General features: G+C 46.8%; 1 protein-coding gene across 3 annotated transcripts in view; it reads right to left on the bottom strand.

The window, feature by feature from the left end:
- The window catches only part of LOC138570179 (thyroid hormone receptor beta), a 1,132,895-nt gene that overhangs the window by 914,598 nt on the left and 191,715 nt on the right, over positions 1-26,582 (bottom strand). Inside the window, exon 1 of one of the 3 annotated variants that reach the window (XM_069648856.1) lies at positions 26,017-26,289. The exons of the other annotated variants lie outside the window; for them this stretch is intronic. The gene's annotated coding sequence lies outside the window, so the exon portion shown is untranslated. Of the gene's footprint in view, positions 1-26,016; positions 26,290-26,582 lie in introns of those variants that run through there. 3 annotated transcript variants of the gene reach the window in all.

The following is a 26,582-nucleotide window of genomic DNA, read 5'->3' as shown; positions in this document are numbered from 1 at the left end:
AAAATCATGAATCCAATATAATAAATAAAATGATGTCTTGATTCAATCAAGACATGAATGGTCTATGTAAATGATGTACTATACCACATGTTATGTACTTACAATAGACATGTTTGAACAGTGTAATTGATATTGAACTGAACTTGTTGGTTCTGGTGGGAACTCTGTGTTTTGTGGATCGTAATGGAGTCAAAGCTGGGTTATACCTGCTGAGCTGTTGAAGGCGCACACAACGCAACACTCCTATGGAAGGTGCCCTCGGTGGGCCCTTGTCCTCGCTTGCTGTCTATACTGCCCCCTCAGGAAGTTGGTGGGTGGCACAAAGCCGTCCCGCTCAATCCCACCCTACGCCACTTACAGTAGCCTCATACCAGAGGAGCACCAGGGACTCTTCCGCCTCCTTGCTTCCAGAAACTCACCCATCAGCATGCCACATAGTTCTTTCTATGGTGGACCTTCACCTGGGCCCACACCCCTGCCTCATCAGCCTGGTGCTTGCCTGTCCTGCTGGCACCACTTCCGGCTGTACCCTGACCAATCTGCCCACACCCCTGGCCCGACATGCTAGCCTGTTTCTCTTCCCTATCTAGCCTTAAATGCAGCATCCCCACCAGAAATAGTTAAAGCTTCATTGCAATCATCGTACTGGCAGTCATCGCACTGAAGCAAATATCACAGGCAGACCCTGCCATAAGGTACTGCTCCCGGGTAGGTAGCTTATTCCCAGTGCTTCACTCTCACTCGGTCTCCACTTTTTTACATTTCCAATGTTTGTCCCTCAACTGTCTTCCAGGGCTAAACTTCTGCCCACAATCTGATGGGGGGTGGGGGCGCGGGAGGGACAGTAACCTGTCTTTTCTCTGTTAGCTGAGCTGTGTCGAAACACCATCTGTGATAGTGTAAAAGCTGTATTTTTTTTAATGCTAATCAGACTTGCATTCATAAATGTTCTTTGCCAAAAAACACAGTATTCCTTGTACTTGCAGCTGCCCTGCAGTGGAAACAGGGCAGGGTAAAAGGTCACATGTACATTCCTGAACTCAGTTGCTGGAACCCAAATTTCTAACATCCTGAGTGGTGTATTAACTACAAGCATCTCTGATTCAAAATGCCAAAAACTGCATGCCCCTAGACAGCTTGGTGGCAGTAGATCTATAATTCGATATAAGCCATGTTTGTTTTGACATGTTTGCTACTCTAGATCATGCAATTGTAAATCCACAAGCATATGGATGTGATATATTGCGGTCATCTTAGTAGGGCGACTCATTCATGACAGGGTTGAGCTTGTATTAGCTGTCTGGGCTAGGTATACCCACATCAATCATGTGGGACCCTGCCCAGGAAGCCTTTTTTGATTCCCCTGAGGAGGGTTCACACCTTGCTCCAGAAGACAGGAACCCTCCCCTGGGGGTTTCCCGGGAACCAGTGCTTCAAGGACAGAGTGACATGACAATAGCTCGGTCACACCAGGGTGCCGCTTACTGGAGTCCTTTTGAAGTAGGTAGATGGAGGAAAGGGGTAGAATTAAGAGTATCCCACAGGAGAGCTTCAGAATGCAGAGGGGGCTCACCACCTTGCATTTTGCTAGAGCTCTCCAAATGTCCTGTCCCCTGCCCACTGTCTACAGACAAGGCACTCTGGGCATGCCATCAGCAAGAGAAGTACACTTGTTACAGCAGGAGTATACAGCCGGGCAAATTGTGGCCTCTTTAGGCCTAAGAAAAGATTATTGTCATCCCTAACCGTAGGGGTATAGTAGTACACAAAAGACGGTTAAGCGGGGAAAACCAGCGTGAATGGGCAGTAAACAGTTGCGTTTTTGAAGTCCCAGATGGACGCTAGATTGAGAGATGTTATGTCGAGTAGCAACCACCCTTCAGGTTCGAAGTCGCTTAGAGAGGGTAAAAAAATCTCTCTGCGTAATGACTCAAGCGCCCTATAGCTAACATGGATGGTGTAAACGGCATTGGGATTTACACGTGTCCTTTATTAATCCAAATGTCTCAAAAAACCTTCTCATGTGGGTGGTTGTCTTGGTTAAAACATTTAAGAAAAAATGGTGATCAAAGTAATCACAAAAAAATATATGTTTAAAAAAACAGTCACTTTTATCGCACTGGAAGTGCTAGAAACCCATTTGTTGCTGGGTTGTGTTGGTCTTTGGTATCTTGGTATCCCCTCCTTGTCTTGGAGATATCATGTAGTGTTGTGGAGGGGCCACAACAGGTCAGGTCGACCGGTTTCGATGGCTATGAACAATTTGGAACCATCTTCTTCAGGACAAAGGATCTCTTCAAGTGGTGACACAATCACTTGCTGTGCTCATAGGTAGTACAGCATGCACAGCCTAAACAGGCTACATCGAATCCTGATGTAGTCAAACAGGCACGATCAGGCAGTAGTGGGTGCTGCGGTGCCGTTTGCTTTAGGTCAAGCTGTGCTGCATTTAAATCAACCACAGCTTCATGTCAGTTGGGCCTGCGTCTTCCTCTGCTCTGGCACCTGTGATGCTCAATCTCTTCCCAGACCCAAGTGCTCGAGTTCTGCTGATTGTGTTGCCGCCCCTCCATTGCATCCCCACTTGCAGTGTTCTTGAAGTAGAATTACATAATAATATTTTTCTTTGGCGACTGTGGCAGGCCAGAAAATCTGTTGTCGCTGGGGGTGCTGGAGACATAAATTGACTAAATCAGGATTCGATGTAGCCTGTTTAGGCTGTGTATGCTGTACTACCTATGAGCACAGCAAGTGATTGTGTCACCACTTGAAGAGATCCTTTGTCCTGAAGAAGATGGTTCCAAATTGTTCATAGCCATCGAAACCGGTCGACCTGACCTGTTGTGGCCCCTCCACAACACTACATGATATCTCCAAGACAAGGAGGGGATACCAAGATACCAAAGACCACACAACCCAGCAACAAATGGGTTTCTAGCACCTCCAGTGCGATAAAAGTGACTGTTTTTTTAAACATATATTTTTTTTGTGATTACTTAGATCACCATTTTTTCTTAAATGTTTTAACCAAGACAACCACCCACATGAGAAGGTTTTTTGAGACATTTGGATTAATAAAGGACACGTGTAAATCCCAATGCCATTACACCATCCATGTTAGCTATAGGGCGCTTGAGTCATTACGCAGAGAGATTTTTTACCCTCTCTAAGCGACTTAGAACCTGAAGGGTGGTTGCTACTCGACATAACATCTCTCAATCTAGCGTCCATCTGGGACTTCAAAAACTCCACCACCTATTGAGGGCAACTGTTTACTGCCCATTCAAGCTGGTTTTCCCCGCTTAACCGTCTTTTGTGCACTTGTTACAGCAGCCAGGATTGGACTCCTACGAACAGGCTTGCTATGGATCAATCCACTGTAGCATTTTGACTATATTGTTGGTGGAAAGGGGCGACTCTTCCCTTTGTTGATTCATCTATGGACTTCAAGACAAGAAGACTTCTGTTGGGAATACAGTCTAATACCAAGTCATATGCCATAGAGATGAAGAAAGAAGACTCCAAGGAAGAGGAAAGCTCTTCTCCCTATCCATCTCCAGGGCACATTTGTGTTGAAACTGCTTCATGAACAAGGCCTACTGTAACCGAGGCACTGGTACAGATGACCCTGCCACTGGAGGTGATGGAACCCTTCATGTGTCCTTTACAAAACCTTCTTGCCTGGGAAAGGCAGAAAAAGGACTCCGCCTGCCCCTTAGACTCTGGACTTCGTCTCCCAGTAACTCAAACTCTGAAGCGTTGAAGCACCTCAGAACTCTTTTTACCACCTTGAGACACAAACCGCTCAACAGCTGGCTTTCTTGCTCCATGAAACATCTAAAGTCTGACTCGACCCATTGAAGCACTTTGCCCATCATGACTCTTGACACTGGCTCGACTCTTTGGAAGTATCTGACTCACCGGTCAACTGAACAGCCAACTTGACCCAACTGTGGCATCGTCTCGACTCAAGTCAAAAGCCGATGCAACCTTCTGGAAGCCATCAACCCAGTGGGCACATAGGCTGAATGAACCCAGAAAAAGTATCTCAACCCAAATTGACCATGCGACTCAACCATCTCCACTGCAATTCAGAGTCTAGAAGAATGGCTCAATTTGGTTGCGCACCAAAAACAAGAAATTAAAAGATATTTGAAGAGGCTCCACCCATCCCGGTTCACCTTAAAGGATCTTTGTGAATTAAGCCCCTATTCTTTACCCTTTGAAAGATTATCCAGAAACTAGCATTTTCCATTTTCTGCTAAGATCTTTGCCTAAGCACACCTATCTAGAAACTCGGTACGTCCCTTTATTCTTAAAGTCTACTTTCTCTGCATTTACTCTTACATGGGTGGAACAGTAGTGCTATTAGTTGTGTGCATTTTTCTTAGTTTAAAAATAATAATGTCTTTCTTATATAGCGCTACACACCCATAGGTCTCAGAGCACTCAAATAACAGAAGACATTATTATCCCACAGAGTGGTACTCATTTTATCGACCTTGGAAAAATAAATGGCAGAGTTTGAAATTGCCAGGAGCTGGGAGCTATTTAGCTACCAGGAGCTACTTTGTGACTCCCCCAGGCAAGTAGTGCCAAACAAACAGCTATAGAATATTAACTGGTTAGGTTTGGGAATGTGTATAAAAGAGAATGAAGGACACACCCAAGACACAAAGCATATTTGATCATATATAATGGACGAAAAGTTAAGAGTTTGCATCTCACAAACTATGCACTAGCTCCTGGTTGCCCAGACGTAGCTCCTTCCTACAGGGTGATGCCTGGTACCCAGTAGCTGCTTTTTGCTCCTGATCAACAAATCCCAATTTCAACCACTGAAAGGCTGAGTTGACCCCGACGGGATTTGAACCTGCCACAGCAGGCTGCACACAGATTTCGGGGGTGAGCACTTAGCTCGCTATGCCATCTGACCAGCTATAAAGATCTTAAAATAATGTCCAACCAAGGTCATATATGTGTATTACGCTACCACTGTACTATTTTTGATTGTGTTGCATCTGTGCCAGCTCATACAGCTCCTGAAATGTTAGCCTGCCTTTGGCCTATGTTACCAGAGAGGCAAAGGGATTATACTGGTCAGGCTGCACCCATTTCACCTTTATGATTTTGATCACTGCTGGTTTAGTTGTAGTGTAGGTGTGAGTAGGCATTTTAGATACTGCTTATTCCTTTACTCCTGCAGAGCAGTAGTTACTTGGTCACAGATCAGGATTCCAAATAGTCCCCACTAAGGGGTGAACCATGTCCAGCACAAACAGTTCAGTTTTGAAAAGGCAATAATAAACATAAAACATTAATAGACGGCGCTATAGCATCTAAATGAGATGTGTGCATTACTTAAACCAAAGAGGGTAAGAGTGGTTAATGCACAAGTTACACATTGGTACCCCGGGTAATGTCTGGTTCAGTTGAGCCCGGGGTAACATATGTAACAAGCCGTCACATTTCCAAATATTCCCCACCCCCATTTTTCCCCAAACAGTCTTGCTAGGCTTCCTTCATGTTTTGCATCTTCTAGAAGATTGGTTTAGAGTGCATCCTAAGAGAGAAACCAACAGACATACCGTGGACTGGGCGACTGTGGGATTTAGCACTGAAGGGGTGTGCTCGCCCTACAGATAAGGGGTGTATCGGACACTTTTACTCCCTAGAAGTAGGTAAATACTCTGCCAAAAATAAAAACTGGGAGCAACAATACTTCCAACAAAAAATAGCAAACACATAGACCCTTGTGGCCTTGTTTTCACTCACGGAACGGCATGGATAGGTTTGGACCATTAGTTCAAATACTACCACAGGAAGAAACCACTATTATAACTGCCTGATTGAAATAAGTAAACATATATCTTTTAATGTGCATGAATAACTAGTTGCAAAGAAATAATTACTAAAACTTTACACGCTTATAAAAAATTACTCCCATCAGGAATTGGACACATTTCTACTTGCAAAAACATCATTTTACTCCCAACTTTAAATAGGGAGTAAAATACTCCCACTTCCAAATCTTATCTGGAGCACTGGGTGTGCTCACTTCTTGTGAAATCTAAAACGCAACTGCCTAATGTTTGAGGAAGAAATTAACAGTGAAAGGGACAAATTAAACCTCTTCACCCAGAAGCTAACAAACCGCAACCCAATGTCCAGCTCTGGACCCTCCCATGAGATTTAACAGGATTACTGTGCAGGTTGCACACCAGCAACGCAGGGAATACTCTTCTGGAACATTCTCTGAGGCAACTAAGAATATAACTGAGCCAACTAGGCTACACTGGTCCTCTGCTCTTACACAGGTGATGCAGTACCATCATCTTTGCAGAACTCGCCTGCAAGTTTAGCTTTCTGGAGGCTTCACATGTAGGGTGCTGGGGTACTATGAAGCCATATAACAATGTTCCTGCGAGGCAATATTTCAAACTCACAATTAATGAATCGTTATTACTACGTTTACTCACATCATATCATTCAAATTAAATAATGTCATGGAGAATAATGGGTTAGCAAAAGTGATTTTTAATTTCAAATAACCATTTCTAGTTCCCCTTGGACTGTTCAAAGTGCCGAAACATACATGACGACCGACTGCTTCAGGAAATTATTTATACATTGTCCAATACAATCTATTCAGCATTTCTGTAATTTGACCAGTATCGACAACTGCACTATCCCACTGGGAAGTCCTCAGAACAAAATCTTTTCAGACATGAATTCGTATGTATGTATGTATGACTCAGCATGAAATTGAGGTATTTTTAGGGTGTAATGTCTGGCTATGCTTGGTAGTGATTACTGAATGGTGCTGGCAGATAATGGGGTTGCTTTATAAATTGTTTATACATATATGGCTTATAAAGAGAAGCTTATGTTTCATTTAAATGTAATTTATTAATAAATTGACATTCAAATTAGGTTTTAATACATTTTTATCTAACCTGGTTTTTTTATTTCAATTGATTCATACGGATTGGATTAAATGTAGGAATAGCGATTTATAAATTGCGAGTTTTAAATAGCCCCTGCTAGAAACATACTTACTTATAAGTGCTATGCCACTATTCCCATCAGGGTTAAGAGGGATCCCACATATTTGAAATTAAGGGCAGGGCAGCTGAAATGTGCCCACAAGCATGAATTCTGCAGAGACATAGACCACCAGTCAAGTCTGCCCATTGTACAACTTACCCTCTACTGTAGATCGTCGCTGGTTTCTAGCTTGACGCGATTCTGCTTACCACATTCTGCTTAATCTCCCTGGTTACTTCAATATCCATCTCAACTCTCCCAATGTGGCCACCGTTCTCTTCTGCGACCTCTGTGACACTCTTTCCCTCACTATCCTTCCCTCTGGCCCAACCCACTTTGCTGGACACACCTTGGATGCTCTCCTCTCAAAAGACATCCCTCTCTCCAGCCTTCTCAATACCCTGCTCTCCTGGTCTGAGCACTCTCTCCTTTCTTCCCACCTTGACCTCCCCTGTCCCTTGATGCCTCTGCCCGCTATGCAAGTCTCCTTCTCTGTCATTCCACCAATGAAGTATGTCAGTCGCTGCATTTGGCTCTGCATTCATCCCTCCTCCTCCCCCTTCATTAGACTCCTGGCTCTGTTCTAGCTAAGCTTTATCTCTCTATCTTCAACACCCTGGACATCCTTGCCCCCATATTAAGGATCTGCATGAAGTTTGCCTCGTAATGCAACACTTGGTAGCACTCCAACTTGGCCGCTTTGAAACGCAAGTGCAAAGCAGCTGAGCTGCCGCCTACTTTAAAAGCAATCCTGACTCTCCATCTGCTCCACGAAGAGGGCTCATGTCCAAGCCCGCATCTCTGGATCTACTAAGAAAACGGCTGAACTCTAAAATCTGCAAGGAAGTTGCCAATCCTACCACAGACGACTCCTCTCCTCCTCCCTCCCAGGCCCTCTGCTCTGTACTGGCCACCCACTTTTCCTCCAAATCTTTGGACATCCTGTCATCTGTCCTCCACACGACCCCACCTTTCTCTTGCCTCCCTTGGCCCCCCATACCGTTCTATCCCATTGCACCAGATAAGATCTCTAGAGTTGTACGCTCTATGAAAACCTCCTCTAAAGAGGTGCTCCCCTGCTCCTCCAGAACCATCAAGGACAACATTGCCTCTCTTGCTCCAGCCTTGGCTGACCTCACCAACCACTCATTTACCACTGTTTCCTTCTGTCCACCCCTTAAGCACACTCTTGTGCACCCTCTCCTAAAAAAGCCATCTGCTGACCCATATTGCCCAGCTAACTATCGCCCTATCTCCATCACCCCTTTTTTGGGCAAACTCATGGCGGAGCTGGTCATCCCCCAACTGAACCTTCAGCACCAAAATGGCTGGCTGCCTCCACGACCCCCAGTCTGGTATCACGGCAGCTGGAGGCATCACGGCAGCTGGAGGCATCACGGCAGCCAGCGGCGGCACAGAAACTGCTCTCCTGAACATCTGTGTAGACCTACTCTCTAACCTGGACTCTTACACTCCCTCTGTTCTGATCCTCCTCGATCTTCTGCTTTTGACACAGTCAACCACAGGCACTGGCGTTGCGGACCTCCTTCCCTTCAAACAGACCTGCCCAAGTGCAAATGGGTCCTTTTCTCTCCTCCACCTAACTCTATACCTGTGATGTCCCTCAGGGCTCTATCCTATTGCCATGGCTCCTCAACATCTATCTGGCCCCTATGAGCTCCACTTTCTCCCCTCATTTCCAGTGTTATGCAGATGACACGGCTCTCTTTCAAGCTGCCTTCCCCCTACTTCCTCCTTCTCCTCCTCCTCCTCCTCCTCCTCCTCCTCCTCCTCCTCCTCCCTCGTACCTGACTGCTATTCAGGCATGGTGCTTTGCCAATGATCTGTGCCTTAATGCCAGTAAGACAGAGATCCTTCTCATTGGGACGCCTGCTCCTTGCTTCTCAACCACTCTCTGGCCAGGCTCCCTGGGTCCCCCCAACTCCCCTCGCCCATTTGTGAGGCAATAAAACCTTTGTCAACACATCATGGACCTTGCCAAGAAGTCCAATTTTCAGTTGCATCTCCTATGGGGAATTCTACCTTTCCACACCTTCCCCCAAAAGCTCAACGTCTCCAGAGCCTCTTCTCTCTAGGCTGGACTACTGCAACAGCCTCTCCCTCAACTTGCCTCTTTCCTCCCTTCGCCCCCTTCAACTAATCCAGTATAGGATTGTAAGACTTATCCTTGGTCTCAAGCCCAGGGACCGCATCTTTACAGCCCTAAAACCTCTCCACTGGCTCCCGGTGACCGCAAGGATCAATTCTAAGACCCTTTGCATCATCCACAAGGCTGTCTGGGGCTTGAGACAGCTTTACATCCAGCTTTCCCTCCCTAAATAGCTCCCAGCCAGAGTCCTTTGGTCGTCTGGCTCCAACTCTCTGCAGGTCAAACGGATCCCCAAGCAGAGAGTGGGAGGTAGATCCCTTTCCTCTGCTAGCTCCTACCCTTGGAACGACCTCCCTCCCCCTCTCAGACTCGAGCCTGAACTTCTTAAGTTCCAGAAACTTCTCAAGATTTCCCTTTTCTCCTCTTCCTTTGCTCTCCCGTGCAAACTCTCCACCTGCTGCTGTGACTGGGGCCTGGTCTTTTAAGTATCTTACAGGGGCCAGACCACCACCTACCAGTCCCCCCAGCACTTGCCCTCGGGCTCACTTTCCTGGAGTAGTCCAACTTGGTCGGCCCTGTCAACCGCAGTCATCCCTCCCTTCACCTCCTCTTCACCTGGCACTTGCCGCCTTGGCTGGCTAGTTCTTGCCCAACCCCACCCTTGGGGGTACCCCACTCCTGCACTTCTCCCTCCACGCCCCCCTTGAATTCACCACCTTGTCAAGCACTTGCACGGTAGGATTGTAACAAGGCCAATATAGCCGTTTCCGTTCTACTTTTTTTATTCCCATGTTCCCCCAGATCGCCCCATATTGTCTTGTGGCACGTAGAAACACCTATGTATAGGCGTCATACAAATGTCCAATAAAGAAATAATGGGTGGGGCTGACTCTGCAGTAGCACTCGTGATAAGCGTTGAGCCCGCTCTAGCATCCATGAATCCACAGAAGCAGTAAGGACATTGGAGGTCTACGGCTGAACCTTGAACAGTGCTTCAGTGAAGGGCAAGTAGAACAATGGCCAAAGGCTCAGACTGTGTCCCATTTGTGGCGCTTGGGATGTAGGCGGGGTGACCATGGAGGCCGGGTGCTACCACCCGCTCTGTGATGCGGGGTCCAAGAATGGAATGGGGAAGATACCTTGCTGCCTCCAGAGAACCCAAATAAGGAGTCAGGGTCTAGTCGTATTTGTACCACAATAACTTTGGGCCCATTAAGAAACATCGGGCCTCATTATGATCATGCCTGTCCAGAAACAGTGTGCCGGTAGGCTCACCAGCACCCAGGCTCAGACTGGCCTACAGGGCAATAAGCACATGGCCGAACCAAAAACACAAAATGCTGGTGTGGATCTGTTTTTTTGGGTCAAAGTGGCCCACTATTTCGGCCAATTTGCGCCAGTTGGATGAGTTAATTCACTCTGCAGCTAGTAGTTTTGACCAGTGTTGCTGAATTTTCTTTAAAATGCACCATGTGCATCACACTTTATCAAAAAACTCCCCCTTGGTGATTACTATTCAAACAGTGTCACAAAAGGAATTAATAGCCATTTGCAACTGTGGGCCACTTTTTCATTTGTGCCCAAGACAATTTTATGGCCCAGTCCGACCCTGCCAGAACCCTTATTTCCAGACCGGCAAACTACAGGTTTGCCTTCCGGAGCCGCTGTGCCCGACAGGTCTGACCCTGCTGGGCACAGCGGTCACGGAAGGCAAAGCCGTCACAGAAGCACTGGCACCGTTAACAATGGTGCCGGTGCTTCCATGTCTCCACTCCCATAGAGTCCTAGGGAACTCTATGGGAATGGAGTTTAACAAAATTACGGGCACCTGACTTCCCGGCTGCCGGAGTTGTAATCTCCCGGTAGCACCGGGAGATCAGGCGCCAGTTATTTTTTTACGGGTCCGGCGGCAACCCGCCGGGCCGTAATGAGGCCCAATGTGTAGGTGAAGTTAGGAATATAACTGCTTTAATACAGGCACCTGCAGTTCGAAGGCATTTCACACACCAGTTGTGGATATTACACTGCAGTACAGCTTAATGGAGTCTGCCTGGGAGGGGGGACACAATACCTGAAGCTGCTGCCATGAAAGCAACCCTGTGTTCACTGATGTAGCTCAGAGCATTCACAAGACTTACAGTGGTTCCCATATAGCAGACTTCCTTATGTAGCCTCGGTCCAGCAGACGTGGGAGACCTGCGCTAATCCATATATGCTCCTGAGGCAAAGAGTACATTACCGAACATCCAGTCCTGCACTAGTAAAACAAATAATATACATGTGCAAACCTTCTTGAGGAGGCCCCTCCAAGGGGAGGACCAGAGGCGTATAAAAAAAGCCCAATGTGTGCACTTGTGTGGGTATTTGGAGAGTAGTTGGTGCAGGTATTGCGGCAGTTGGAGCAAAGACAGGCTGGATGAGACAGGAGAGAAGGGGGTGCTGAAGAGAGTTTGAGCGAAGGAAGACGTGGTGACAAGAGGTGCAACGGAGGCAGTTGACGGACTAAAACCAGAGAAGGAGGCAACAAGGTGCGGTGGAGAAACTAGAAGCTGAGGAAGAGGTGGTACAAGGGAATACTTAATAAAATATGAGAAAGGGTGCTGAGAGAAAGAGAGGTCAAGGGAGTCTGGCAGACGGTATATATGACAAAAGAGGGGAAACAATCCCCATATCTATGAGTGTGAGAGTAAGGTGGTAGGCATTTTGAGCATGTTGTGGGGGCATCAAGGAGTCTATGCAGGAGTTTCCTAGGCCAGAGGGGAGGAAAGGAGACACAGGAAATGGCCCCTTTGGTATGAGCCAATGTTTGGGCGACAAGAAGGAGAGTCCTTAGGGCCAGGATCCTCGGGAACCATTAGGCCACAGCAAGCATCTTCCAGTGCCTCTGTCCCAGGCTACCTCCACTGCTGACCCAACTACACTGCCACTAAAAGTTAAACCCTAATGATTTGCCTGCCATGAAACCAAAATCCTTTTGGCAAACTTGGCTAGCGATCTTCTGAATTTCATGCATTGATAACACCCAAGCAGAGTGAGCAACCCAGAGGATGACAGCTATACCCAAGAACCAACACTTCTGCAGCTACAGTGATTTATGTCTTGGGGGCTGCTGCTTCTTCCCAGAGACTGAGTGATGCAAGGGAAAGACCTACAAGGACTTTTTGGCAGTTTTTGGTTAGCCTAAAACATTCAGAGACTTTGAAAGACTGGCCATCCTAATTAATGTTTTAGACATTTTTGTATTTTTGCATTTAACATATTAGGAATCCTGTCTAAAAAGAGAAGGGAGACATGGGAATTGGGGGAGGTTTGAGTGAAGGAGCAGTGATGGTAATCCCAGGAGAAGATATAATACACACGTTGAATTTTCCTCAAGTTATCTTATTGTTCCTGAATAATAAGGTAACCCTTTGTGTAAAAACCCTGAATAAAAAATTATATTAAAACCACCAGTACTTCTGTTCTAGTGTTCTGTTTCGTAAATACATGCTGACAACGGATTAAACAGACAGGATTGAAAAAGGAAAAACAAACGTGAGGGGAAATAAATTGATTCTTCTATGTTGGGAACTACATGACCCAGATATTGTTTGTCAATGGGTGAAAACCTCAATGACAAAGCAAAGTGAAGGTAATAAAGAACCTCACAAGTGGGTAAAACAGTAGGATTATTCAGATGTTGTAAAATCAAACAATTACCAATTTCGGCAATTATGGGCATTTCGTAACACGTAAGAAGAGAAGGTCATTTAAGGAACAGCCTCCTTGACATATGTTCAACAAGAGAGGGAGGTTCAGAAAGACTTTTGATTCCCAAAGCATCCAATGAAAAAACTTTTAAATGAGAGGGTTGTGATTCAAGACTCAAATATTTTGGCATTATACCATTGAACAACCAAGACCCTATTTATAGAGTTGGTTTCACTGAAGAAAGTACAAATTGTGCAGAAAAGAACCTGGAATTCAAAGAACGGGACACAGAATCAACTTTGAAGGAGTTACAACAGCCTACTGGATAGTCACAATCAATTTATAACAAACCAAGGCCGTTTCAAGATTGAAGAGCCACAACAGAAGACGCTTACAACTTCTGAATAGGAACATCTCGGAATAAAATCGGGAAAGTCAGAAAACAACAAGACTAGACATAGATAAAGGAATAGAGAGGTCATACACTACCACAACAATCAACTCTGAAAATGCCATAAACATTCCCAGAGATTGACCACGGAAACGTGTAAAGAAACTGCACATGAATATACTGAAAGATCCTAAGTAATAAAGCGAGAAAAGACAAGAAAGCTGAAGAGCACAAGCAAAATACCCCAAATTAGTTGTATTTGTAACAAGAAGTGAAGTGGAACTGTAGATCATTTTAAGAAACGCCCATTAAAGAATGTGTAGATTTACATAATTGGCAAGCACCCAAATGTTTCAGATAAATTAGCCCCTGAAGAAGTTCCATAGATTAAATCGAAAGCCAAGAAGGAACGAAACATGTTGGGCAGGCTGTAATCTGTAATAACGACATAGGAAGGTTTTTTACACATGTAATTGATGTTTAGTAATTAGCACGTTTGCACTTCAAGTATGAATGGGTATGAAAGAAGGAATGAGACAGAGCCGACCTATGAACTAATGTCAACATTTCTGAACAATCTGTAGAATAGGGTGTTTGTATGCGTTTTTAGATAATTTTGGCAATATGCAATATATATGTATTTAAACTAAAGTACACAGATATAATAGTGATACAAGAATGAGATTATTGGCAGAATATTTTTCAGATTTTGACTAAGAGAATAAAAGAATTGAATACTAACTATAGGAGTAGATTTCTTGTCTCATGGATTATGAGTTTATGTGTTCATAGGAGTTCCAATACCAGGGGCACTCATATAGCCTTCCTCACCCTGGAGTCTCTTGCGTAGTGTGTTAGATCAATTGATAACCCACCTGGGGTTGAAAAATGCGAAATTTCTTGAAACATGATTTAATTACGTTTATGACAATTACATAACATATAATTCACAACACTGGCTTCGCTTAGGTTTCTATCTGGTATTTTGTTTAAATTGTTTTAGGTGACAACAAAAGTCCTGTGACCGGGATATACATGAGGTTCAGTTGTTTCAATAGAACATTCTACCTCCCCAGTGGCAATTGCTCGATTATGGTAAGCCTTATATTATGGCTACACTGGGTCACGTGCAGCATGTTAGAGGTGATGTGGTAGTTTGTTACTGAATTAGGCTCCACTTAATGAGAGAGACTAATAAGGGGCTGCAAATGCAGCATTGTTCCATAGAACTTCCTGGCATAGTGTTTTTCTTTTAATTAATTATGTTATTATTTCGTTAGTCTCAATTGCCAGGCATGGAGGCTCGTCTATCATCTATTATAATAGCCCATTGAATGTTTAGTGTGGTCACGGGTGAGGTCTAGTGCTGAACTAATTTTATTAGGATACTAGACTTACCTGGTGTAGACATTATGGTTGACCTGTTAGTTCACAATTTGGTGGTAGTTTTTGGCCTGTTGTGGATTTGGAAGAGTGGTTCCTAGATTAAGGGTCATTTGTTACTTCTGTTTTGTAGATATAGCAAATGGGTGATAAGTGATCCAGTTGAAATAAGGTACATTAATTGTGTGCTGCAGGATTAACCATGATGGCCAACCTTGCTGACAGATAAGATGCAGGTAGGTGCATTTTTTAAGGTGCATATGGAATCTATACATTTAGAGTGTTGTTGTGAACTTGACACGTAGCCTAGGGGCTGCATAGTCGTGACTTGGCTTTTTTTTGTAGTCAGGTAAATGGAGAGACCTGAATGGTAGTGTACACACATTAGAAGAAGGTGTGAACCATATGAGGATTCACAAAGAAGTGATTCGACCATGTGGAGACGATCTACACAATATTACCCGGGCAGTCTAGCGATGTCGACAGAAACATGTTGGGTCTCTATGTATAATTGATGAATACATTAGCATTTAGGTTGATGGTACAACTTTGCAGTTCCTCCACTGTTCGCATTTAGGTTGATGGTAAACCTTTGCAGTTCCTCCAGTGTTTGTTGTGTGATTAACTGTTTTGGACACTACATTTTGATTTTATGTATTTTGTCTTGTTGTGAATTATATGTTATGTAATTTGTCAAACATAACTGAATCATGTTTAAATACATTTCACATTTTCAACCCCGGGTGGGTTTACAATTGAAACAGCCTTTGTTATAACGAGAAAAGAACATGAACATTAAATTGGTCACCAAATATATTTAATAAAATAACGATAAGATTTCAAGTTGAGTTTTCCTTTAACCATTCCACCAAGCATGACGGATCACAACATCTCATAGTACACCAGGTCACAAAATCTCATGTCATGATATATCTTATGTCATATATGATGGGATATATCAACTCAGGACATGTTGTGATATGATATTTCATGTCATGCTATTTTGAGTAATGTATCCCTTCTGAGGCTTGAGGAATTTGCTTAGATTACATGCTGTGCATAGATTAGCGAGCAGTACCTGAAGAAGGAGGTGGGATGTGTGAAGGGTCATGAGCAAATAAGTGTCTTAGAACCGCTTGTCCCACTTGTGTATCTGCCTTGGAATGGGTGTCAATGCAGTAATACTGAGTAAAAGTGTGAATAGAGCTCCAAGTAGCTGCTTTGCAAATGGTGTCAAGGGGTACATTTGCAATGAAAGCCAGAGTGGCCCCAATGCCTCTTGTAGAGTTGGCTCTTGGCGTGAAAGGCAGAGTCTTTTCAGAGAGTGAGTAACACAGCTGGATACAGTTAATAATCCACTTCGAGATGGCACCTTAAGAGACGCAATCCCCCTATCTGCCTGTAGCTACGGAGACAAACAGCTGATCTGTTTTCCTTAGCGGTCTGGTTTTATTTACATAGTAGAGGACGGCCCTACGCACATTTAGGGTGTGTAGTTTCACCTCAGCCGAGCTTTGAGGGGTCCTGGAAGAAAGCCGGAAGCTCGATGGACAGGTTTACGTGGAATTTAGATATAAACTTAGGTGAGAACCTAGGGTGTGTGCGTAAAACCAGTTTGTCTTTATGGACAGTAAAGAAGGGATCCTGCACTGACAGAGCCTGAATTTCACTGACCCTTCTTATAGAAGTAATAGCTACTAAGAAGGTCGTTTTATAAGTCAGGTGTTTGAGACTGCTTTTATGCATGGGCTCGAAAGGGGGGCCCATGAGCTTAGATGGCACCACATTAAGGTCCCACCCTGGTGGTGGGTTTGAAATAGGGGGGTGAAGTCTCTTTACTCCTTCCATGAAGGCTTTAAGCACTGGTACTTTCCACCACGAGACCTTGTTATGGGAATTGGTGTATGCCGACAGGGCTGCCAGGTGTACTTTCAGTGAGTTAAAAACCAGTCCTGCATCCAGCAGGTGGAGCATGTATGTAACAATAGTGGAAGGAGTGCAATCAACTGGGTTGATTTGTTTACTCTGGCACCAGATAACAAATCTCTTCCACTTGTCAAAGTAGCAGTGCCTTGTGTTTGGTTTCCTAGATTCCTTTAGGATGTCCATACACCTCTGTGGTAAATTGAGATGTCCAAACTCTATGACCTTAGGAGCCATGCTGCTAGGTTCATTGAGTTGGGTTGCTGATGCACCGTTTGCCTTGGTGCTGGGACAGTAGGTTGTACCAGGCCGGAAGTTTGATGGGCTCGCACACCGCCATCCTGCGTAAGTGTGGGAACCACGGTTGTCTTGCCCACATGGGAGCAACTAGGACGAGCGTCATCGACTCTCTGTTCATCTTGTTGACCACCTCCCTGATGAGGAGTTGGTGGAAAAGCGTACGCAAACATCCCTGACCAGTTCATCCACAGGGCGTTCCCCTGGGAGTCTGGTTGGGGGAACCTGGATGCAAATCCTGGGCATTGTCTGTTTTCGCTTGTGGCGAATAAGTCTATAGTGGGGAAACCCCACTGAGAGAAGATTGTCTACGACCTCTCTGTGTAGAACCCATTCGTGTTCCTCTGGGAGGGAGTCTGTGCTCAGAGCATCCGCTAGGGAATTGAGCTCCCCTGGATCATGTTGTGATGACAGGAAGATGTTCCGTCTGAGTGCCCATATCCAGATTTTCTGGGCAAGCTTGGACAGATTTGGCGAACAAGTCCCTCCTTGCTTGTTCAGGTAGAACATGGCTGTCGTGCTGTCCGTCCGGATATGCACTGACAGGTTTAGAAGGTAGGGCTTGAACGCTTGAAGCGCTCTGAATACTACCAGAAGCTCTAGCAGGTTGATGTGGTTCTTGGCCACTGAGGGGGACCAGAGACCCTGAGCTGTGTGGTGGAGATGGTGAGCTCCCCACCCAGTCAGGCATGCATCGGTAGTGACTACTGCCTGTACTTCGGGATCGTAAAAGGGTTTCCCCTGTGAAAGATTCTCTCTTGTCCACCAGTGAAGGCTTTGTACCAGTGTTGGCGAAACGACCACTAGATCGTCCCACTGACCACTTGCCTGAGACCACTGTTTCGCCAACCATTCCTGCATGGGACGCATGCGCAGGCGCGTGTGGGGGACCAGGTAAATACATGACGCCCGCAAACGCATTGCTTTGCGTACCGTTATTTGGTGACCGGACTGATATTGCGGAATTTGCAGTAGTATATTCCGAATTCTTTCCTCTGAAGGAAATGTCAACCCCTCTTGAGTATCTAGGATTGCTGCTAGGAACTGTTTGGAGGTGCTTGGCACCAGGCTTGACTTTTTCTCGTTGATTGAGAAGCCTAATTCGTGGAGGAGGTCGATAGTCCTTTGAATGTTTGTCCTGCAAATTACTGGGGTTTCCCCCGTTATGAGCCAGTCGTCCGGATAAGGGTACACCGGGATTGCCTCCCTGCGTAGGTGTGCAGCCACCACCGCCAGTACCTTGGTGAATACCCTTGGTGCCAAAGCTATCCCGAAGGGCAGTACCTTGAACTGGTAGTGCCGACTGTCCACCTTGAAGCGCAAGTACCTTCTGTGCGCTGGGAACATGGAAATATGAAAATAGGCTTCTTTCATATCCAAGGTTGCCATGTAATCCCCCTTTTTTAGGAGGGGGATTACCTCTTGTAGCGTAGTCATACGAAACTTTTGGGGCTTGACATACTTGGCAGGCCGTAAGTCCAATACTGGGTGCATTGTCAAATCATTTTTTGGCACAAGGAAGTAAGTTGAATAAATACCCTTGTTTACCTGGTGTCCCGGGACGAGTTCTATCGCGTCCTTTGCTAGCAGATTGGCGATCTCCTCGAGGAGAATCTTCTGATGTTCTAAAGAGTGTACTCTTTGTCGTGGAGGATGGTTCCGGGGACGCTGCAGTAATTCTATACAGTACCCTGCGGATACTGTTGACAGCACCCATCTGTCTGATGTGATCCCTTCCCAAGCCTGGGTGAAGTTGGAAATGCGTCCCCCTACTGGGGTTGGGTGAGAAGGGACCCTGAACTGAGCGTCACTGCTTTGGTGGAGGCGTGCCGCCTCCTCTACTGGGGCTGCCTCTGCCTTTACCACGTCCTCTCCTATTACCCCTGCCATAACCCTGGGTAGACTGTTGGCTGTTGTTCCACTGTGTACCCTGCCCCTGGGAATAGCTTGATCATCTCTGGGAATTTTGGCCGCGTGGGCGACGAAAATTTCCATTCCCTCTCTGGTTAGGGGGTTTATTGGTTAGTTGGCCAAGGGACTTGAGTGTCACATATTCGTCCTTGGCATTCTTCAGCGCGTCCTCGACCGCCTTACCAAACAACAGATCGGCTTCCACCGGTTTGTCCAACAATGATGCCTGGGTTTCTGCCTTAAAACCAGACTGCCGTAACCACGCATGTCTCTTGATAACAGTACCTTCTGCTATCAATCTGCCTGCGTTGTCCGCGGCGTCAAAAGTTGCTTTTAAAATGCAACCAGACACGGCTCTACCCTCTGCTGAAATTCGTACTAACTGGCCCTTTAAGGGTTCTGGTGCAGACGCTATGAGTGCCGCGACTTCTTCCCACTGATGGCAGTTGTAGCTGGCCAACAGGGTGGTGGAGTTTGCAATCCTTGCCGGATAGGCGGACGTTGAGTTGAGGCAACTTTCCTGCCGACACCATATAGTTTTTTGCTCTCCTTGTCTGGAGGAGCTTTGGACGACAAGGGTGTTCCAGCCCTCTTACGAGTGTTAGTGACAACCAGGGAGTCTGGCTTCAGATGTCCTCTTATATAGAGAGGGTCAGACTGGGCTGCCCTGAAAAGTTTTTCAACTCTGGGATCGACTGCTCTGGTGAGGTTCGGGTTCACCAGGGACGGGTCTATTCTTCGCTGAATAGACTTAAGGATAGGGATGGGTCTGGGCAACAGGCCTCCTTTCTCCCACTAACTCCTCGGCGAAGTCCCTCTCCTCCTGGACACCATGGTGTCAATATGGAAATGTTCTGCTGCTCGTGCGAGAACCTCGTTCAGGAGGGGTTGGTTATCGACAGGGGAGTCGGTAACTGGGGCTTCCTTCTCTACCGGGGAATCTACTCTGTAGGTTTCAGGGTCTTCCTCTTCTTGGTCCTCATCATCCCCATAGTAGCCCGTCCCGGTTTGCTCTTCTACCATGCCAAATTCTTGGTCCTCACCAAAGGAAGTCTCTCCTTGATACTGAGTATGGCCGTGAGTATGGTTGTACATCGAAGGGGCCCGAAGACCTCATAGGTGTTTCAAACCGGGGCTTCTTACTCGGGGGGATAGGATCATTAGAGCCTGAGGGTGTAGACCCTTGTGGATTATATGAAAGGAAATGGTCTGGATTTTTATCATAAAAGTCTGCCAAAGAAGACATCTTTGACATGACCCTATCTATGTCATCACTCGACCATTGTTTGGAACTGGGAATGACTCTCTCAGAAAGTCTAGGAGACTTATCCTGAGTAGATTTGCTGGTTTTAGAACTAGTAGCAGACTTGGGCTTGTCTGTCTGTTTAGGAGGAGTGGAGTGTTTTACAGGTGTGGAAGAGTGCAGTGGCTGCTTCTTCTGCTGTTTTCCCCCCTCCCCGTGAGCGGAAGAGTGTTTTCCCTGTCCCTTTGTGGTTCCGGAGGTTTTCGACACCTGGCGTCGAGGATCGGGGGTAGAGTCCCTGTCCTTCGAATGTGGGGCCGCGCTGATCTTGTCTGCGGGCTCAGACTCCTGGAGAGAGGCCTGGGGGTGGAAGTCGTCTTCGTCCTCCGACGATCGAACTTCTGTTAGCTTAGGGAGCGGGGCACTCTTGGCAAGAGTGGATGATTGCCTGGAGTCATGCGGCGATCTCGATCTAGAACGCCCAGAGGACACCGATTCGGACCCTTCTCTATGTGCCTCTTTCCGAGAACTCGACGTCGTTGAGTCTCGGTTGGACTTCGTGTTTTTTGTGTGAGTGGTGTGTGAAGCGCTTGTGTCGCCGGGGGTCTTCCCCATAGCCGCCCTGTCGGATGACCTTCCGAGGTCGGGGACTTGCGCTCGGCTGTCTTTAGACGCCGTAATGCCCTCGCCGTCCAAAAGCACGGCGTCGTTGCCATCGCTGAAGGCGCCCTCCGCCGCCATGGCCGCCTGCCTGGCGTGGTGGGTCCAACGCTTCGTCGAACGGTCCTTAAGTGTCTTAGGTTTAAACCTACTACACGCTCTGCAGTTCTCCTCGGGGTGGTCCCTCGGCAAGCAGAGATTGCACGTGGCGTGCCTGTCAACCCAAGGGTATTTGCGATTGCACTTGGGGCAGAATTGAAAAGGGGTACCCTCTATACGCACCTAGAGGCAGCGGGCTGGTAAGTGTAGAAAATGTATAAGATGTACTTATATACCAAGAGTGTAGAGTATGTCCAACCCCCCACTCTCCCTACTTGCAGGGCCGAGGCCAGATGCTTCCAAGGCCCGAGCCGAGGCCAGAGGCCTTCCGAGGCCCAAATCCGTCGTGCAGCAGCCGACGGTCGAATTCTTCTCCAATCCGGCGTCGAGTGTCGAAGTTCGACGTTTGGGTGGGGAAAGGATGTAAATTTATCGATATTTTAGCAAAGGTATGGCTAAGGCCAGGGGACTCCGCAAAATGCTTCCGACCAGTATGGCAGAAAAAAACAATCTGAGGATCCTAGACGCGTGAGGGATCTTGGGTACAGTGGACGTCACACTAGGGATAGTATTACTGGCACGCCCTGTGTCGACGCCCATTTTCGAGTTTCGAAAAAACAAACTAATACTCCGCAGCTTCCACTAGATGTCAGCCTATGCACAGCATGTGATCTAAGCAGATTCCACAAGCCTCAGAAATATATATATATATATATATATATGGGGGCGCTGTAAGGGGTTAAAATGGGTGGTGTAAGAGGTTAAATCAGGTGCGGAGGTGGTTGAGGTGGGATTAAAAACAGGGAAACTGGACTGGAGGACCCCCCCCCCCCGCTTCCCCAAATTAAACATGTATGTGGTATTCTTCTTTGTAGATATTTTGGTAAAAAATACCTCTGTCATTTATTTTGGTAAAATCACATAGAACCGTATGCCTGCAGCCCTGTATGAATAATGGTGTCTACCTCTCTGATCCAAACCCTATCATCCTCTGTCCTGGCCAGGTCACTTTATCTCAAGAAAAGCTACAGGCACCACAATGTACCTGAACCCAAAGGAGAATACCCAGTCCGGAACAGACTTGTTAGTCAATTGAGAGCAGAATAGGCTTCACCATTCAGGACCAACAACTATCCTACAATCCCCAGCCTGGTCACGGTGGAGCAGATACTAGTAAAAGACCAGTAAAAGACTGCCCAAAGATGGAGAAGGCATGGGAATACTCCCAAACTCCAGTTGGACACCTGACTGTGAAGGGAAGACCCGAGAACAAATTTTCACAGTAACTGCCTGGGCCACATAGCAAAGATGGATGATGAAAAGGGGGCGGAGCTACAGAACCGTATGAAGACTTCCAGGGTAAGTCTCAGCCCTCGAAGGGATAGATCTGAGAGATTGGCTCAGGATAGCAGCTTACTTGGCTATCCAATGGGATCACAGGGAGGATTCTCACAGCTGATAGTGAGAGGTGTTTGGGGGGAGGTCGGCAGTGCTGGGATGAGACCAAGAGACCAGAGAGGAGGGTGCTGCAAGCAGTAGAGTCTTTTGGAGTAGTCAGAGAGTGAAGGTAAGTTGTTGGAGGATGAGGAAATGGCACCAATTTGGCATTCTCCATGCAAGCTATTAAAGGTAATATGGGAGAGAGACTGGAGGAGGGTGTTAAAAGTAGGTGTGAGAGAGACGGTGCGAGAGGCGGCACAGGAAGTAAGGAGGATGAAGGGGGCCGAAGCAGGGAAGTGTTTGGAAGAGTCAGGAGGGAATTGGTACGTGGAGACCAGAGAAGTGAGAGAGACCGATAAGACACGTAGTAGTGTATTGAGAGGAAGCAAGACCAGAAGAGGGCAGAAAGAGAGAGAGAATAAGACAAGGAGACAGAGTGTGGAGAGACATATAGGGAGAGAAACAGAGTAAGGGTACCATAGTCGGAAAAAGGCGAGTGGGGAAAGGGTTGAGAGACAGTTGTTTGGAGGAAAAGGGCACCAGAGCAAAGACTACACTGCAAATTCACCTAGGTATTGAATCAGAGAAATAGTATACGATCTTTAGACCCTATCTAGGCCATGGAAAGACCAGACAGTGGGGGAAGGCCGACGCTAGTGAAATGGCACATAATAATGTTGCAGTTGGGATACTGGCTATCCACCTAGACTGGGAGTCAAAAAGTGCCTGTTTTTGTGCATTTTTATAATAAAAACAAAAATCATACTGAAACTGTCCGATAACTCATTGAGAAGCTTACGACATTTGTCGGACTACATCATGTCATGCTATGTCATGGCACGAGATGTCACAATGGCTCTGTGTTCATGTCATCATAAGTCATTTCCTGTCATGAAATGACATAGCATGACACATCGGGCCATAATTTGTAATCAAGTGGTATGCCATGTTGTGGTGTGTCATAAAAATCATGACATGATATCATGTCGTAAATCAGGGGTCTACAACCTGCGGCTCTGCATATGCTTTGGACTACAACTCCCATGACGCCTCACTGTGGACTATGCTGGCTAAGGCTGACACGAGTTGTACTGCAAACCATTGCAGATTCCCGTTATGTGCGTCTTGTTATGAAACATAACATTGTGATGTGTAATGTCATATGTTGCACCCCTCATCTCACTAACTGTTCTATATGGGATCCCCCACCAAGACCATCTGGGTAGGCTCAGACTGAACACAAATTCCAATCAATAAAATACTAAGTCATCATATGTTATAACATGACAGTACAGCATTTCATCATATATCAGACTAGCTGCCTCCATCATAAACTTTAAGAACCTACTCTTGAAATAACATCTCGCCAACCAAAGACTGTCCCACTCAACCTATCTCTCCCACCCCCCTAGTCCAATCCAGAGCTCACATTTCCCTGCTCCACCTACCTAGCCCAGCAACCTCCGCTACCCCGGGTCACACCTGTAACCCGATGGGTGCATCCTCTATGAACAGTGCTTTGTTGCTTCCCGTATAGTCTAGCACTTTTTTTAATTCCCATGCAGACACGATGACATATCATGGTATGTGACATTCTCCTTAACCTCCCAGCTCCTACCCCTCTGTATCAATGACAGGGAACTGACATGTGTGAGTCTATTGTTGCAGTAGCCCAACCCTGCTAGGGGGACCCACGTCATAAAATACAAGAATGTGATCTGCAGAAGCCAGAGAGTCTGGTCTCTCATCTTCAAGGGATATCTGCCAATTTAAAAAAGGAACCATACAGGGAGAACCATTAAACAGAGAGACTCTTATCACTGCAGACAAGAAGGGGGGTGTGACCTAGTATCCCAGGGGAGTGAGCCCAGAACTCCTTCGGTTGAGAGTAGGGCTCAGCCATATTGGTTCTGGGACACCCCTTGTTGCTGTAGGACCCCTTTACCTTTTCTTGTTGCAAGGCTCTCTGGTTATGACCTCACACATACTGAAAGCGGTTGGTATGGACCCCAGGACTGGTACACTAAAGTGCGCTCATCCTAAAATCACTGTGGGCCACTTGGCTTTAAGAGAGGGATGGAGCCCCTCTTTCAGCAGATCATCTGAAGCCTTTACTTGAATCATAAAGAACTCATGCTTGGTACAGTCTGCCTTACAGCTGCCGCCAGTGAAGGAAGGCCAGGAACATCCAAAGAGGGAAGCAAGATCCCGCCCCCTACCTTTTCCCAGGGAACAGAGGTAGAAAAGCACTCAGAAGACCCTCCAACGGTTTCAGGACTAGTCCCAGCCAGCACACAGCGTTCCCTGCTAGGCTCTCGCAAAGTCCCTGGACAGGGAGTGCCAGAAGGTCTCTGAACCTGAACCAAAGGACAATGCAGCTGCCTGCAACACTCTCCCTAGTTCTGGGCCATCCACCTTAAAGGACAACGCAACCCGATTGAAGAGGTGGGGAGAAGTGCAACGACAAGCACCTGTCACCCTCCGACTTCAAGGACATTCTCGAACCAGTTGAGCTCTTTGACCTGCAACCGCCGGCAATGCTGACCGCTGTCAAGCCTCGGGCTACCGTGTCAAGCCGCAGTAGGAACCCGAGACGTCTCAACCAGCACTTCAGAAACAGCAATCAGCATTGAGATGATTCCTGATCCAGAGTCACTGTGAATGCCAGCTGGCAGCAGTTTGCCAAGCTTCGCTCACCGAACCGTCTTGCCTCCTGATACCCCACTGCTGTCTCCAGTCGTCGTAGAAGCCTGAAAAGGTCCCTGAGGCCAACTCCACGTTGTCGGGCACCAAGAACAACTACAGCAAGTGGTACATTGTGGTTCTGTCCCCATAGTCCTTCCCAGAAGAACCCAAGAGACTTTTTAAGACCTTTTTTTCCTTTTTGCTGACGCCAAGAAGCTTTTTAAAAACGACTGTGGTTATTAACCAACTAACCTCCTGTCATTACCCAGAGTGCATCCCTTTTCCTTCTTAGAAACTGTCTGTTCTCTGCAGTCCTTTACAGGGTGGTTAATAGTGTTATTAGATTATTGTTGTGATAACAATAAAGTAGATATTAGTATACAACCTTGACGGGACACACCTTTTATCATTGGGTAATCATTATAATTTCGCTGTGTTGCAAATAACTAACGATCCACGACCTTTACATTAGATAAGCCTATCGTTCTGTCCATGTTACCAAAATTGGACAAAGCGGTTTATAATTTTAATTGTATGCCTGTTTAATCCAATCTGTTCAAATCCATTCTGGTGTACTAGAGGTGTGGGGCTGATTGATGGTTTAGAAACCGATATTCACCCCTGGACCACTGGTGCCCCGGAATTTGATTCGTCGCACCCTTTCAAAGGGCAACCCCTTCCCAAATAACGCACGCACTCTGCGTAAGAGAGAAAACCTTCATGGTAGCAAGTTGACATTCCTGCCCAGCAAGGAATATTCAGACATTGCACAAGAGCAATTGGTTCTACAGGTTTCTGCAAAACCTTGACATTCGGCTGCATCACAACTAATGGAAAATTCCCAGTCTAAAAGCAATCCGAGGCTGTTGAGAACGAAACGCTCATCTCAAAGATGTGCACGTTGGCAAAAGAGGACAACCAGGCCCAAAGGGTCATGAACTGATAAGGAGGGTCAGTGGCGAAGGCCCTGGCATGTCCTTGCGCTTCCCTAAGGAACTGTTCAGAAAGAAAGTGGTATGAAGATCCCCTTCAGCTGCTAAGCCTCTCCTTCCCCCCTATAGGATCCAGCACCGTCTGTGCAAGTCAAGCCCAGGCAGGAGCGAAGTGCTGTCAGGGCATGCTCCACGGATGACTTACCAGGAGAGGACTGACCCAGATTCCCCCCTTCGTTGCCCGTCCCCGGCGCTCCGGCGCTCCCGCGCAGGCTGCTCGCTAGATCTGCTGCTGTAATACCAGGGGGCGGTGTATCAGGCACCGGCATCTCTTCTGGGGGACCCCAGCCGTGCAGAGGCGGACGAGTGACCCGGTTTCCTCCCTGCGCCGCTGCAGCCTCAGACGCCTGCCAGCAGCAGCAGCCAGCCAGAGAAGCTCCACATGATGCAGTGACTCAGGCGCCGTGGCATAGACGGTCCATGTGCAGCTTCTGCACAGCAACACGGGGCGGGGAGGGAAGGAAGGGAGGGAGGGAGGGGAGCGGGGAGGCAGAGTCACAGCAGCACTGAAACTGCACCGGGTCACGCTCCTACAGCTGCCCGACTTGCCGCCGCTGCATTCCCCCACCCCGGGTCAAGCACCGCCGACTGCCGATGGAAGCCAATGGACATACCGCAGAAGGAAAGATTAATTCACGCTACGCGTTCATTAATAGTGTGCAACAACATCCCAGACATATTAGCAGGAACAGGTCTTAATGTAGCGCTTGG

Source organism: Ambystoma mexicanum, chromosome 2q (genome assembly GCF_040938575.1).
Source record: "Ambystoma mexicanum isolate Mex_15411 chromosome 2q, UKY_AmexF1_1, whole genome shotgun sequence".
NCBI lineage: Eukaryota > Metazoa > Chordata > Amphibia > Caudata > Ambystomatidae > Ambystoma > Ambystoma mexicanum.
The sequence above is the reverse complement of the archived record's forward strand: the minus strand, read 5'-3'. Positions and strand labels throughout refer to the sequence as shown.